The sequence below is a fragment of the Panicum virgatum genome, chromosome 1N (genome assembly GCF_016808335.1).
Source record: "Panicum virgatum strain AP13 chromosome 1N, P.virgatum_v5, whole genome shotgun sequence".
NCBI classification, from domain to species: domain Eukaryota; kingdom Viridiplantae; phylum Streptophyta; class Magnoliopsida; order Poales; family Poaceae; genus Panicum; species Panicum virgatum.
In genome coordinates this window covers 63738611-63749730 of record NC_053145.1, presented here as the reverse complement: position 1 = coordinate 63749730, position 11120 = coordinate 63738611, and positions in this window count along the sequence as shown.

Below are 11120 nucleotides of genomic sequence, written 5' to 3'. Positions count from 1 at the left end.
GCCATGTAAACATGGCCCAGGCGGATGAATCTGATGACTCTGGTGAAGAGCAAGAACTGGCCGTGGTAGAGTGGACTCGGGGGGGGGGGCAAACCCTGTCCCGTGCAAGTGGGTCAAACAATAGGGGCTTGTGAAGGGCTTCGACTTTGATGTGACCAAGGTAGAGCAGATATTTGATCTGTTCCTAAAAAAATAGCTGAAGCTCCCAGAAAATCACAAGCTACCAACGCCACAAGAGTTGCAGGGAAGACTGTACTGCAAATGGCACCACTCGTTCACTCATTCCACGGGTGAATGCAAGGAGTTACGTCGTCAGATACAATCGGCTATCGAGCAAGGCCGATTAATTTTGGCTCAACATACGATGAAGGTCGACACGAAGCCTTTCCCACAAGCCAATGTGGTAGAGTTGTCGGACTTCACTCCTACAGGGTCAGAATTTTTCATTCCAGATCAACATGGTGGGACCCACGCGCCGCCATGACAAGCAGAGGAGAGAGGCCGCTTCTGGCAAACGGCCCAGGATGAACGTGAGCTGGAACAGCGACATGTAACTGAAGAGCAAGTGTGTCACATCCGCAACCAGCTTCCAGCTTCTAATCGGCTTCTGGAAAAGTACCAGTACCAGTACAAGTTGCGCCGCCGATACGAATCGGAGGAGGACGAGTATGAACACCGCACAGGGACGCTGGGGAGACGCCAGGCTATACGCGACCACTGGCACTGCCCGTTCTTCAGATATTGCTGGAATTCTGGCATGAGCCGATTGCCTACTATAGATGATTGCTTGGAGTGCAGGCCTCGAGGACGCCAGCAGGATGAGACATCGGTGTTCCGGCGCTTGGCCCCCGGAACGCGTCAGGATGACCACGAGAGGCGCCCATCCAGGGGTGATTCCGAGCCAGAGGAAGAAGACAGGTACCATCGCCCACGGTGGTGTCCTGATGGGCTCAATCGCTCGCAGAAGCGCAGGGTGCAGCGCTTGCGCAATCTGGAAGAGGCAGAAGCAAAGTATCTTGACGTGCTGAGGAAAGCGCGTCCGGATCTCGCGGAGCAAGTCAGACGACCGCGAAGGGAGGAAAGGTGCCCTCCGAGAAAAGAGTGGCGCCCCAAGCAGACAAAAGCCGATGAGAAGCCATGGCTGATGTGAACATGGTGTTCGTGCTCCCGTCGGAGTTTCGAGCACCCCAACCGGAGGAATTGGCCATCGCGCAGCTGGATCTCGGCCCACCCAATCATTTTCGAGAAGCCCAAGGAGAAGAGCTACAAGCACCTGAAGGGGTTATATCTCAAGGGCTTCATCAATGGCAAGCCTGTGAATAGGATGTTGGTCGACACTGGTGCCGGAGTCAACCTGATGCCATACTCTGTGCTGCGCCGATTGGGTCGTTCTTCTTCCGATCTGATCAAGACCAATGTGATGCTTAATGACTTTAATGGACAGCCATCAGAGGCGATGGGGGCTCTTAATGTGGAACTGACAGTGGGCCGCAAGACTGTACCAACATCGTTCTTCATCGTTAACAGCAAGAGTACATACACAGTGCTGCTTGGAAGGGACTGGATTCATGCCAACTGTTGTATCCCTTCCATAATGCATTAGTACCTCATCCAATGGGATGGCGATGAAGTAGAAGTGGTCTCTGCAGACGATTCCAGCGAGGTCTCGGTCGCAGATATGAACGCCTGGGATGCGGAAGGACAAGAGCCGATCTCAGGGATCGCCCTGGAAGACTGTGATCGGATCGAGGCGACAAAAAATGGACTGAGGCTGGTCTTATCCACTGGCCTCACAGAATAGATGCATCCTGGCAAGCCACGGGGTGTAATAGAAATAGAGAGGCCGGTCCCAGCGATCGGCACCAAAAAATAGAAAAATTCTGTTTGTGGTCGGAATTGTTACATCATGTACACATGATGGCCTGCCTGGCAGTTGGCCACTCATTAACTATTTGGCTCTGAATGATAATAGAAGTATAGAAGCGGCCAGCCCGTGCGGTTGGCCAAATAATTTTCTTGTCATCTCCCTGTGTTTGCCGCTGATCTTGTGGATAGTGAAGACTCGCTTGCGTTCGCAGCTGATTTTTCAAACGACAGCAAACTCGGATACGGGTTCACATCAGCTGATGATTTGGAAGAGGTTGACATCGGTCCTGGGGATAAGCCACGACCGACATTTATCAGCAAGAAGTTGGATCCGGCTTTGCGAGAGGAGATGATTGCACTGCTAAAAGAATATTGGGATTGCTTTGCATGGGACTACACCGAGATGCCCGGACTGGATAGAAGCATAGTCGAGCATCGGCTCCCGCTCAAGAAAGGGTTTCGGCCGTTTCAGCAACGAGCACGTCAGATGAAGGCCGAAGTCCTAGAAGAAGTTAAGAAAGAGGTGGAGAAGATGCTGGATGTTGGGTTCATCAGGCCATGCCGATATGCAGAATGGATCTCTAGCGTGGTACCGGTACAAAAGAAGGATGGCCGATGGCGTGTTTGCGTCGATTTTAGAGATCTCAATAGAGCAACACCAAAGGACGAATACCCGATGCCTGTTGCAGAAACATTGATCAACGCAGTTGCTGGCCACAAAATGATGAGTTTTATGGATGGCAATGCTGGTTACAACCAGATCTTCATGGCCCCAGAGGACGTGAACAGACTGCGTTCAGAGTACCAGGTGCAGTTGGCTTGTTCGAGTACTTGGTTATGACCTTCGGCTGAAAAATGCCGGTGCAACGTACCAACGTGCTATGAATTATATTTTTCATGATCTCATCGGCAAGCTGGTAGAGATTTATATTGATGATGTCGTGGTCAAGTCCAAATCAGCTGCGGGGCATTTAGAAGATCTGCGTCAAGTTTTGGAGCGGACTCGGAGGTTTGGGCTCAAAATGAACCCAAAGAAGTGCGCTTTCGGTGTGTCGGCCGGTCAGTTTCTGGGATTCCTGGTACATGAACGGGGAATCGAGATCGGCCTAAAGAGTCTAGAAGCTGTAAAGACGATGAAGCCATCTCTACTACAAAGAAGGAGTTGCAGAAACTCATCGGTAAAATTAATTTTGTCAGGCGATTTATTGTCTAATATGTCCGGACGCATGAGCCGTTTATGGGGTTAGTAAAGATCAAATCCGATGATGAGTTTCGCTGGGGGGCAGAACAGCAACAAGCTTTCGATGAAATCAAGGATATTTGTCAAAGCCTCCAGTATTGGTTCTCCTCAGCACGATAGGCCGTTCTATGTGTACATATCCGTGGGTGACACTTCAATTGCTTCGGTGCTAGTCCAGAAGCATGACGACCAAGAGAGGGTGGTTTTCTACCTCAGCAGGACGCATGTTAGACGCCGAGACCAGGTATCCTGAAATCCAGAAGCTTTGTCTTTGCTTATACTTACATGTACGAAGCTTCGCCATATTTTTCTCTCGGCGGAAATAATTGTCATATGCAAATCGGATTTCATAAAGCATATGCTGTCGGCCCTTGTCCTTAAGGCCGACTTGGAAAATGGATGTTTTGCATTGTCCAGAATTCGATATCCGGTACCAGCCTGCAAAAGCAGTCAAAGGACAAGCACTGGTGGATCTTGTTGCGGACAGGATCAGCACTGATATTACCGCATTATTTATTCGTGCTTGGGCTATGTTCTTTGACGGATCGGCTTGTGATGATGGGTGCGGTGTGGGAATTCTATTGGTGTCGCCTCGTGGGGCGACTTACTCCTTCTCCATCAGAATGACTACCCCGTGCACCAATAATCTGGTGGAATATGAAGTCGTTCGCAAAGGGATGGAATTGCTTCTCGAAGCCGGTGCAGAAGCGTTGGAAATTTTTGGAGATTCGAAGCTGGTGATTTCTCAGCTCACGGAGGAATATAGGTGTGAGAGCGAGGCTCTTTTCCCGATATGGATGCAGTGCCGTGAGTTAATGTCACAATTCAGGTACATCAATTTCCACTGGATACGCAGGACTCTGAACAATGAAGCCAATGATTTGGCACAAATGGCTTCTGGCTACAAGGAGACAGCCGATGGAGTCGAGGTGGAGGTTCAGTTTCTAGAACCCGGAGACTGGAGAGCCGATATCTTCAATTACTTGAAGGATTCGGCTCGGGGGGCACCCAGAAGGATAAGTCTCAAGGCCATGAAGTATGTTCTGATAGGGGATGACATGTTCTACAGGACCTTGGAAGGACTACTACTTAAATGTCTGGGACCTTCAGAGTCAAATCGGCTCTTGCATGAGGTTCATGAAGGAGCCTGCGGTACTCACCAATCGGCTCATAAGATGAAGTGGCTGATTAGGCGATCAGGTTATTACTGGCCCAGTATGCTGGAAGATTGTTTCAAATATTATAAAGGATGTCAGAAGTTTGGCAAAATTCAGATAGTGCCGGCATTAGTGATGAATCCGATCATCAAACCGTGGCCATTCAGAGGTTGGGGCATGGACATGATCGGACAAATCAACCCGTCGTCCAGCAAGGGTCACCAATGGGTTTTAGCTGCTACAGATTATTTCACAAAGTGGGTAGAGGCAGGTGTCCATGAGGTCGGTAGCATCGAGAGATGTGATCAGCTTTGTCAAAGAGCACATCATTCACAGATTTGGGATCCCTCAGACCTTTACGACCGATGGAGGATCGGTCTTTATATCAGAGGAATTCAGAAAGTTTGCCGATGACAGGGGGATTAAGCTGATCAGATCATCTCCATATTATGCCCAAGCTAATGGACAGGCTGAAGCGTCCAACCAGAGCCTCATTAAGCTCATAAAAAGAAAGATCGATGAATATCCTAGGCGCTGGCATGAGGTGTTGTCAGAATCTTTGTGGGCTTATCGTATTTCGTGTCATGGGTCCACCAAGACGTCGCCGTACCATCTAGTCTACGGCCAGGATGTTGTGCTACCGTGGGAGATCACGGCCGGATCAAGGCGTGTTGAGTTTCAGAATGGTCTATCTGCTGAACAGTATGCAGCCTTGATGAATGACAACGTGGAGGACCTAACGGAACTAAGACTTTGGTCGTTGGAAAAGATCAAGAAAATAAGGCTAAAGTCGCCCGTGCATACAACAAGAAGGTCAAGCCTAAGGATTTCCAGGTGGGAGACTTGGTTTGAGAGGCAGTATTGCCGTTGGGAACTAAAGATAAAAAGTTCGGTAAATGGTCTCCAACTTGGCATGGGCCGTACAAGGTTGATCAGGTTTTGCCTGGGAATGCGTACATGCTCGAGGAATTGGATGGCGTCAAGTTTCCTGTTGCTGTCAATGGACAACATCTGAAGAAGTATTTCCTGAGCATGTGGAAAAGCGAGTAACGAAAAGCCGATGAGATCCATCTGGCTGCAGTGTAATAGGCCAACACGTTGAGTTGGCCGATAAAAAAAATAATGATGATAGACCAACACGTTGAGTTGGCCGGTAAAAAAAAAGGGGATGATGATGACAGGCCAACACGTTGAGTTGGCCGGTAAAAAAAAAGGGGGATGATGATGACAGGCCAACACGTTGAGTTGGCTGGTAAAAAAAATTGATGATAGGCCAACACATTGAGTTGGCCGGTAAAGAAAAAATGCATATGAGAAGTAAGATAGCCGATGTGTAACCATCGACTTAAGATGTTTTTAAACAAGTACAAGTTTCAGGTTAATAGGCAGTACTGATTGTCTCTTGAGCCTATCTACTGGTTCAGGAATTCTTCTATGGCGTGGATCGCTTCAGTACGGACGGCATCTGCTCGTGCTACAATCGCTTTGTCATCCTTGTCATTGCCTGAAACTATCTGCCGACTCAAGGTGCTAATCTCTGCAAACTCTGCTTGTATCTGCTCAAATCTTTTTTGGGTTTCTTGTTTGGAGTTTGCAATGGAAGTTTCCTCGGCCTGGATAAGTTCCTTGGTAGTGCGGACCTTTTCTTCGAGTTCCGACAGTTCTTTCTTCAGGAGGTCAAGTCGATTCATGTTGGCAGACACATCAGCTTTGATATCTAGAGTTGCTTTTTTCTGGTTAAGGGCCTTGCACTTTTGGGTAATGTCAGCTTTCAGAGAAGCTTGGGAGCAACGTGCTTTCATTCTTTGTGTGCTTTACTCACTTCTATCCGAAAGAATGAAAGGTTGCTGGCTGACTAGAGATTGATTTGCAATGGCTCCGGGAGTTGGGATTCTATTTGCTCGAAGATGTTCTTTGTCTTGCTGGAGTCATTAACTAGAGCAGTGATCGGAGCAGATAGAAGATCCTTGATAAGTTGAAGCTGATGTGCCAAGTTAGCCAATTGTTGCAGAGAAGATGTTTCTGCTCCAGGGGTAGTCAGGCCCATCGATGCAGGGTCAAAGGAAAGCAAACCTGACATATCGAAACTCTATGGGCATATCTGGAGTTAGTGCAAGATGCATTTATGGAGTTATCGGCTGGTTTAGAATTGGTTTTGTAATGTTACCTGTTCTGAAGAAGAAGTGTTGGGCGGTTCAGGAGCAATCGTCCTATCAGAGCTGGTGTTGACGTCAAGAGCATCTACTGCATCGGCTTGTTCCTCGCTTGCATCCGACAGTGCATCAGGAGTTGCAGCCATCTCATGTTGATCCGGGCTTTCTACATTGGGGATGTCTTCAGCTGCATCCTGAACATAGAACTACAGTCAACCGGAGTATACGTATACGAAATAAAAAGGGGTTTTAGAAAGATGAGTTACCTGGTTGGTGTTGGACTCTGATGGACTTGGGGATGCTGGTGCTGGTTTCTTGACCAGTCGCCTTGTGATCATCTTCCTTTTCTTGGTCAAGACTCGGGGGGCAATGCTTGCAGAAGTTTGTCTTCGCTTGGAAGCCGACTAAAGTAAGTCTGGCTGAACAGTCATTATCACTTTCTTCATTGGTGGTGATCCTTTGCAAAAGAGTACATCAGGAGCAGTTGGAAGAAAGTGGAATGGCTCCCCAGTGCTGGTCATAGGTTCTGGACCATCTTGTCGCTGCAAATAGGGTGGGTTAGAATTAGACAGATGCAAAGGATGGAGGACTTAGAAGGATGAATGCATAAATTTAGTACCTCTTCCTCGGGAATTGCATATTCAAGGTCGATTTGCTGCAGTCGAGGACCTAGAGCTTTTCTGAAGACATGAGTTTTCCACATGTTCCACCAGATATCAAAGCCGATTGATGAAGAAGTGAAGGACAGATCGGCTGGTATTGGAATGTGGAGATTGTCAAATATGTTGTAGCAATCTCGAGCTGGTGAGACCATCAGGCAGATCGGCTCTGCTCTCCACCAAGTGGTGAATATGGAAGTGGGGAGGGACCTGTCCTAGGCCAAATTGCCGAAGCGCTATAACTGGTTGGTAAGATTCATAACCTGGCTTGATAATTCTGTTAGAAGTGCTGATGCCAACAGGAAGGAAACCGGGTCGAATCATCAAAGAATATAGATGCCGAGTGCTGTCGTCATTGGCAAAGTTATCTAATCTGAAGGCAGTTGGGTTCTCAAGGATTCAGATTCAGTAAATGGGAAGTAGAGAGGATGGTCTAGTCCTTTGTAGAAGACTCTAAACCAGTTTGCTGCATCTGTTTGAATTCAGTTTACTGCCAGGGAGACTGAACAAAGCTTGGCCGTAACTAGTACATCTGATTGGTTTTCCACTTTCATCGGGGAAAGAGTTCTTGGTCAGGCCTTGGAAGTTGGGAATATGATGTGGAAGTCAGTAATAGTTCTGGGTTTAGTCCCTTCTTGAACATATCCTACTTCTTCTCGTCGTCGTTCACTTCATCTGGCGCATATCGAGACAGCTCCATAAACTGGTGAGTATATTCTTCCACCGACATACTCCCCTGCTGGAGTGCGCGGAATTCATCCGCCTTGCGCTTCATGGTGGCCGAGGGGATGTGATAACGGCGGAACTCCCTCACGAATTCATTCCAGGTGATGGCGGAGGCATCTTTGGCAGCAGCGCAGTAATTTTCCCACCAGGCTAAGGCGGTCCCGGTGAGTTGATGTGCTGCCAGAAGAACTTTATCCCGATCCTGGCACCCAAATGGCTCAAGCTTCCTCTGGATCACGCGGAGCCAGTCGTCTGCATCCAAGGGATTGCTGGATCCGGCAAAAGTGGGTGGCTTGGCCCTCAGAAAAGCTGTCAGTTTGTCATTAAAGGTCTGCTCTCGTGGCTGCATGTTCACTAGAGCGTTGGCCAGTGTCTCCAGTATGAGAGTCTGGTTATGGATTATTTGTGCCAGATCCGTGAAGGGTGGAGGGGGTGGCAGTGGCACTTCATTATTCTCCCCTCTGCCCTGGCTCACTTCTTGTTCTGCAGGCGGAGGGTTCTGCCCATCCGGCTGCACTCCCATGCGGGAGGCTCTCGTGGCGCTCCGGGAAACCATCTACAGAACGAGTGGATTGAGACTAAGATTAGGTGATGTTTAAGTTGTTTAAGTCGTACTTTTGAAAAGGCAGTATCTAGCTACTGCCGGCAAGCACACAATCAACAAGCATCCAACACAAACAACAAGCACAAGCAACTTTATTACAGCAAGGGTGGTACAACACGGGACAAGGCCAAACGCGTACTACACGACCGGGTACACAACTACAAAAGAAAAGGGGCACAGATCTTCTTCGGACCACACGGCTTCATCCCTTGGCGGTAGCCAGCACTTTTAGGCGAACTCATCGGCTTGAGTGGGTTCCTCCCTCGGAAGAGAACTCACGTCCTCTCGAGGAATGAGTGGTCCTTGCCCGCCGTCCGCTAGATCTCTGTTTTCTCGGGGTTGAGCAGTGGCTTCTCTTGCGGCGGCGGCCGTAGACCTTCCAGGGTTCTCGGGTGGGGCCTGTGGGTTTCTAAAGTGCGATCCTATGACGGGCGTTCCGAGCAGAACATGGTCTTCTCCCATTGCTGGAACTGGGGTTCGACTTCTAGTCCATTCCAACATGCGCTGGTCCCGGGCTTGCCTGAGGCTCTCCTGAGCAACTGCTTCGCTGCTGACCGCTGCTGCGGCTCTTGCTTCGGCTTGGACTGCTCGGATCTGCTGTAGTCTTACCGCGAGCTCTGCTTGCTCGGCTCGATGGGTCTGTTCCCTCAGCAGGTTAGCTTGCTCATCAAAGAGCTGATCCAGGGAGGCTAGGTAGGTAGCCACTTGGTACAGGAGGCCTTCTTCATGGCGGCGCCATTCCAGACTCCTCATTCGGGCTTCCCAAACCGGAGTTCTGATGGCTGGTGGAAAGAACCTCATTGGTGTGGGGGCGAGGTGTCTTTCGAAAATCCGGCACAGGTATCGGAGTGCTTTCCTGACGGCTAAGGGATAGGTGTCCTGGTGCCTAAACCCTATAGCGGTCACTCGCCATGACTGGATGTCGGGGTAGCGGTCACTTCTGGCGATGACTAGGATCACCCTGCAGCGGAGAGTGCCATGATGCTCGTACTCTCTGCTGTAGTACCTTGGGCGTTCCGTGACGCCAAGGCTCTCCAGGGCGTTGATCAAGAGGCTGGGGAAGCCAGGTGCAGCTTGGCAGTCGCCCTGGGTCCATCCTTCCTCAGCCATCTGAAAACAAAGATAGGGTGAAAAATTTGCACAAATAATTGAGGTACACAAAGGGGGTAGGTGACATTTATTATTACAACACGATGGAATACAGACTTCACGGTACACGATTATTAGGACACGGTCCAAGCTGGGGTGCTACTCCTATCACGGGGATTCTTCCTCGATCCTAAGGGGGCGCTTCTTCAGTGGGAGATACTGACTTATCAAGTCATCCTCGGTCTGAGTACCAACATCCCAATGGGTTTCTTCTTCTTCGGTCTGAGTACCAACATCCCAATGGGTTTCCATAGGTTCTTCTTCTTCTTCTTCCTCCTCTATCCATCCACCTATTCCCCAGCGAGCCTCGTACCTTTGCATCCGTGCTTGGAGAGCGGCTAGCGAATTCTCGGCGCGTGTGGCTCTTGCCTTTTGCTCTTCCAGTTCTGCCTCTTTTTCATCCATTTGGACTTGGAGGGCGGCTAGGGAATACTCGGCGTGTACGGTTCTCGCATGTTGTTCATCCAGCTCCTAGGTTGCCTTTTCTGCTCTGTGGATTTGTTGCTTCAGTTGTGCTGCTTGCTCGCGGTAGAGCTCATCCAGGCCGGTGAGATAGATAGATAGGTGAGAGACCGTGTCTTCTAGATCTTCTTCTTCTCTTCCGAGTCCTCTCATCCGGGTGATCCAGGTGCGTCCTCTTCCTTCAGTTGGCGGGAAGAATCCCATAGGAGTCCGCTGAAGGTGATGTTTGTAGATCACACGGAGGCGTCGCAGGGCTTTGCGGGCGGCTTTCCGATAGGTGTCCGGGAAACGGAATCCAGTGGTGGAGACGAACCAAGGGTCCACATCAGGGTAGCGGGTGCTTCTTGCTATGAAGATCATCAGGTCACACCGAAGAGTGCCCTTGGAGTCGTACTCTCGATAAAGAAACTCTGGCGGATCCACAACTCCAATGCGTTCCAGGCTGAGTATCAACAACTTAGGAAGGCCGGGCTCTGCGAAACAGATTCCGTCGATCCATCCATTGTCAGCCATCTGGAACAGGGCAAGAACCAAAGGTAAGTGTTTGTGTGAGGAAAGGATTAGGGATAGAAAAGTCCTAAGGTGAAAGGTCCTGAAAATGGGTTTCGCTCCTAGGGTCACGTCCTACGGCCAACCTACGGCTCTGATACCACCTGAAGCGTCCTCTCATAAGAGAAGACTTAAATGTGTTACAAACATCAGTCCCAGGAGGCTGATGACACATTTATTACATCAGATGGTTCATTACCGTACAACTCTACGCGGTAGTGAGCAGAGGAATGCCACTATCGCGAGGATTACAATCCACACACATGCGACGATATTAAAAACAAAGAGAAAATCATCAAGGTCTTGCGCCATGTGGAAACTCCTGCGGGTGACCCAAGTCCACAAGCAAGGCTGGGTGCAGGACGATAACCCTACTCGGCGTCGTCTGGCACAAAGTCGGGATCTTCTTCTGCGAAAAGGGAGAATGGGGTGAGTACAAACATACTCAGCAAGTTCAACCACACCCACGAAGGGGGTTATATCAGAATTATATGCATAGGTAAAATCAAGGATAAGGTTACGGTTTAATTTGGGGGAAAACGATATTTTATGCAG